The sequence below is a fragment of the Fundulus heteroclitus genome, chromosome 5 (genome assembly GCF_011125445.2).
Source record: "Fundulus heteroclitus isolate FHET01 chromosome 5, MU-UCD_Fhet_4.1, whole genome shotgun sequence".
NCBI lineage: Eukaryota > Metazoa > Chordata > Actinopteri > Cyprinodontiformes > Fundulidae > Fundulus > Fundulus heteroclitus.
The window spans coordinates 35,968,813-35,974,395 of NC_046365.1; positions in this window are offsets into that span (position 1 = coordinate 35,968,813).

Consider the following 5,583-nt stretch of genomic DNA (forward strand, 5'->3'; position numbering starts at 1 on the left):
TTCTGTGCAATAAACAATGAATGTAGAACCTGTAAAAAGCTGCTGTGAAGTTATTGAGTCATGAGCTGTAAAAGGTTGATGTGGTTAAATCTCGGGGTCTAGCACCATCTTCTGGACGTTTGTGGAACAGCAGCACCCAGCGCACATTTGGCCAGTCTGGTGGAGCAGCTCCACAGAAGAAGCTCTGATGCGAACAGAGGTGAGCCTTAGTGGGACTCTGACATCTCCACTGTGTCATACAGGTCCTCGTCCAAATCATCATCTTCATTGTCCCCACCATCGTGCTCCACCTTGTCTTTTTCCTCCGTCTCAGTCTTTGTATCCAAAGCTTTAAATTCATCCATCCACCCATCCATTTTCTAACAAGCCTATCCCTTCTGAGGTCGTAAGGGGTGCTGGTGACTATCTCAAGCTGTCAATGGGTGAGAGGCGGGGTACACCCTGGACAGGTCACCAGTCTATCGCAGGCTTTACTACATATTTTCAACATTTTTACATTTGGAAGTTTCTACAGATCTCAGAACAAATCTTTGCCCAAAAAAAAACAAACAAAAAAAAAACAAACAAACAAAAAAACAATAACAAAAAAGCTGTTTTTTCCCCTATTACTGGAAAAACATTCAACTTTAAAACAAATTTCTGTATTTTTAACATGTTTTGTATATTTTCAAAAAATTTTTTAAAGTATCCTCTGTCCTTTATTTTTAGGAATCATGTCCACAAGGTTTAATTAGTTGTAGTTTTTTCCCCCCCTGATTCATGTGGATTATCCAAAATTGTACATACAGGCTCAAATATGTGCATACACCCCAACTAATACCAAGCTGCACCTCATTCACACATTTTTTTTTGTAGCCATCACTACTTATTCAAGCTTCTTTCCTGCTATCTCATCCCAGTGAGACCTTGCAAGGATTTCCAGGCATGGACAAACCAAGGGACGCACCCAGGGGGTATCCTGATCAGATGTCCAAACCACCTCAACTGACTTCTTTGGATAGAGAGAAGCAGCAGCTTTACTTTCAGCTCAGCCAGGATAACAGAGCTCTTCACCCCATCTCTAAGGATGAGCCTGGCCACCCTCTGGAGGAAGCTCATTTTGCCCACTTGTGTCCAGGATCTCATTCTTTTGGTCCTGATCCATACTTCATGTCCATAGTTGATGTTCAGGGCTGGACTATTGTAATTCTTTACTATCAGGAAGTCCACAAAATACAATTAAAACCCTTCAGCTGCAAGTGGTTCCTAGCGTCTCTAAAAGTAGAATGGGAGGCAGATCCTTTAGTTATCAGGCTCCTCTCCTGTGGAACCAACTCCCAGTTTTGGTCTGTGAGGCAGATGCCCTGTATATATTTTTTTATAGTGTCCTGTCTGGCAATGTGGAAGAATCGTCTTAATGCTTAAATGAGCTCAACTGATTTTACGTTCACAAGCGGAGCCTTACTGCTTTCGCCTTAGTCCTCCGCTTGATTTATATATGCAAGTAGCTTTATTATAATTTATGCAGGGAATATTTCATGTTATATGGACACTAAAAAAAGAAGGTAGCAGAGTAAACAAAAAAAGGAGAAAGAAAGAGGACAAAAAAGGGAGAGAACCATACAACATCCTCAGTCTGCTTCTTCACCTGCAAAGACAGATGTAAAAAGAACAGCACAACCAGCCGATAAAGTATTAAAGATACAATCAACCAAAGCCTTGATACCATCACTGAAGAATATGCAGTATTAATTAGATGTGCGATACCGGGAATTTTTAATCGATCCGATACCAAGTAAATACAGGGGCAGTATCGCCGATATCGATCCGATACCGATACTTTTAACATTTAAGCTTGAGGTATCATGAAACTGTTGAGCTTCTGGGTTTTGTGATTTTTATTTTATTATTACAATTAAATAATAATAATAATTATTATTATTATGTTATGTTCATAGTGTTTTTTCCTAATCCACCTCTTATATCTTTCAATCCTAATGTAATTTTCTCTGTGTTGTGTGCACCTGCCTGTTGCCTTAATCCTATAATTTTCCCCGTTGTGGGATAAATAAAGGATTAGCTAGTGGTATCTTATCTTAAATAACACTTTTTAATGGGATAAATGTAACGGGTTCTTTCAAGTTCTTAATTATATTTTCTGTGTGGGCTCCAGTAACATATGATAGATAATATCTACTTTGAAAGTTAACATGAAGTGCTGCTGAAGATGACCACTCTGATCTACCTGGATGTTCTCTGGAGGACTGAAATGCCTCAGTCAGTGACATCAGTCTGTGGGTCTGGCCTGTCGGGGCAATCAGAGAAGTTTCCTGTCGCTGGACGTTTTCTTGCTCATGGTTTTTCACATGCTTATATAAATTTGTTGTGTTTCCACTGAATTTAACCGGCTTTTTACAAACCATGCAGCTTAATTTAATTTACGGTATTAAAACAGGCGCTGCGCGCGGCGGTTGTTTGTGTGTGTTGAGTGGAAAGAGCATAGTGGGAGGGCCAGGCTGAGCCTGACTGCTGATTGGCTGGCGCCGCTGAGCCATGTAGGAGAGGGGAGGGGGAGCAGCAGAGCGCCGACACAGAAGGGGAGACTTTGCTGGATCTGCTGAAGTCAGCGCGCGTGGGAGAGAATAAAAAGGATCGATCCTGTTACAAGAATATTGTTCAATATCAATACCCACGTTGGTATCGATAGTATCGATCCTAGGATCGATATGCCCACCTCTAGTATTAATCAATACGATATGTATAAAGTGACAGGAGAGGTGAGTCTGTAAGTACCTGAATCTGCCCTCCCCAACCAAGGAAAGAGGAGAGACAGTCCCAAGGAACAAGGCTAACAGCTACAATGCCGAAGCCCCGGGGAGCCACGGGGGAAGAGCCTGTGGATTCCGCCAGCAGCTAGCTACGGTGGAGCAGATCCGACAACGAGCCCCCAGGGACCCGGGGCACCCGCCCTCCGGTGGGGGCCCCGATCGAGCCACAGGGGGTCAGGCCCCGTGAAGCAGCTGCCAGGAGGGAGCCGGCACCCGCCCAGGTACCTAGCCTCGTGCACCGAGTACCACAGATGCACCACGAGGCCAAGGCGCCATCCAGCGGAGGGAAACAGGACAGGACCACCACCACACACCACCCTCCCCCTCCATACACTAACCTCCGCCCTCCCATAGCACATATTCCAGGGGACAGCCAGCCACAGTCCTGGCCAATCATATGGACCCATCGACTGCTGCCAGCCAAGACCCCAGACCAGGTGGCCCACTCCTCCTCCAGGCCCCAGGCTCTGGGCAGTAAACGGAGAACAGATGTGTGACAAAGACCCCGAGCCTGCCCCCGCCTGCTCAAATGTCACAATGTTGCATGTTGTTCTCAAGTGTGTTTAAAACTGAGAGGGCCAAGGGGGGTGTCCGGCACCATCCACCACCCCTCTGGAAGGTAGCTGGTGCAAGAACCCTCAGTATCTAAGTGCGAGTGGGGGCAGAGGGAGCCATCAGAGGTGAGGCCTATACAATAAGCTCCACCTCAGATGTCTTACCCCCCCAATAACACCCTATATGTCTGTGTGTTATAAGAATGTTATGAATGAAAGTGTCTAAGAAGCATTATAAAAATGGGGGTCAGGGACGTCACCAGACAGCGAGACCTTCTCCCTGGCGACTCCCCCATCCCCTAAAGTCCTACATGTGTGGCGGTGTGATGGAGCAGGCAGAGGGAGGCGTCTGAGGATGGGGAGGAAAGGACTGGGGAGCATCATGCTCACCAAGGACGCCAGCTCCCCTGCTGACTCCAATAGGCACCCCCATTCTCCGAAAATCCAGCTGGAGAGGGAGGCTCCGCCAGCCGCACCACCATAGCCTGAGGGGCCAGGGACAGGCGGCAGGGCCAGAGAACTGACCGCAAACCAGGACCAACCCCCCACCCCACCCCAACCACACAACTCGGCCACCCTTCCTCCGGACTCTCCCGGAGGGGGAACAGAAACATAAATAAAAAAAATAAAAACACCCCTCAGGTTAACCAGCCCGCCCGACCCATGCAGACCCCTGTTCCCCAGATAGAACAAGCACCGGGAGACAGCATGCACCGGGACCAAGATAAGGAGCCAGACACAGAGCCCTCCAAACATCTACCCCCCCACCCCCCCAACCGAGGAAAGAGAATATGATCCCACTCAAACACTAACATTCAAACAACTCCAAAATGTCAATAGACACCCAGGCTGGGTACGCTCCCCCTCCCCCCACTGGCAGAATGCACCCCCTGAAGGAGAGAGTGTCTGCCATGAGATGTTAATGTCCATAACACCCTCCCAGCTCAACAGGCCACAAGGCCCCCCAGCACACCAGAGGCCCCAATAGAGCCAGATACCCAGGCATATACCCGCCCAAACCCCAGACAATATACTCCACGGAACCCAGGCCCCTGAGGATCTGCCAGGACACCCGCCCAAGGATGACACACCCCAGGAACCAGGCCACAGGCCCGCCTAAAAAGTGGATCAGACAGCTGCAGCTGATCCAGAACGCTGCTGCCCATGTCCTCACTAAGAAAGTAGAGAATATCACCCCGTTTCTAAAGTCCTTACACTGGTTCCCTGTATCTCAGAGACTAGACTTTAAAATACTTCTGTTAGTTTATAAATCCCTGAATGGCTTAGCACCTAAATACATCACAGACTTGTTATCAGTGTATCACCCATCCAGACCACTAAGGTCTTTTGGTTTCAGCCTACTCTGCAGAACCAGAACCAAACATGCAGAAGCCACATTTAGTTCCTATGCTCCACTGATCTGGAACAAACTTCCAGAAAACTCTAAAAGTGCTGAAAGCCTGAGTTCTTTTAAATCAAGATTAAAAACACCTTTGTTTAGGACTGCCTTCGACTGTTCTATTTAAACTGTTTTACAGAAACATCATTAGTCAACTTTGTAGTCCAACTGTATTTTGTTCCTAAAATTTATTCCAACTTACTTTTATTCTGATTTATTTTCCTGTATTTTAATCATGTAAAGCACTTTGCATTGTCTTTGTACTGAAATGTGCTATATAAATAAATTTGCTTTGCCTCAATAATAGCATCTAGCTCCTCCTTCTGTTCCTTGACCTTTCATGGGGTCAACACTAGGGTATTCAGAATTGAGCCAATGACTACTTTCCCTCATTATGCTACATTTTCCTACTACTCTTCAGTTTTGTATTGTTTGCTGTTATTTCCGCTTTTAACTTTATGTTCTCTCTCTCTGTTTTTCTCTCCATAGTAGCTACATCTGACCTAGCAATCTGTTTGTGTCTGTATCATGGCATTAGCTGATCTACTGCTGCCAACAACTTCCTTTTTCTCCTATAGATGATACAGTTGGCCCTGTCTCCAGAGTTTAGTCCTGTTTCTCTCCTACACATTGCTCTTGGCTGAGGTTTTACTGTACCTAACTTTATGTGCTCTCATTCTTCTTCTTGAAAACTAGCTCAGAGTTTCTGTTTTTAACTGTGTTTCTCCCATAGATGAAACCATTAGACACATAAAACACATTAAACATATTATTTTATGTGATTGACTATACAGAGGCCCAGAAATTCAAACCAGACATGGAG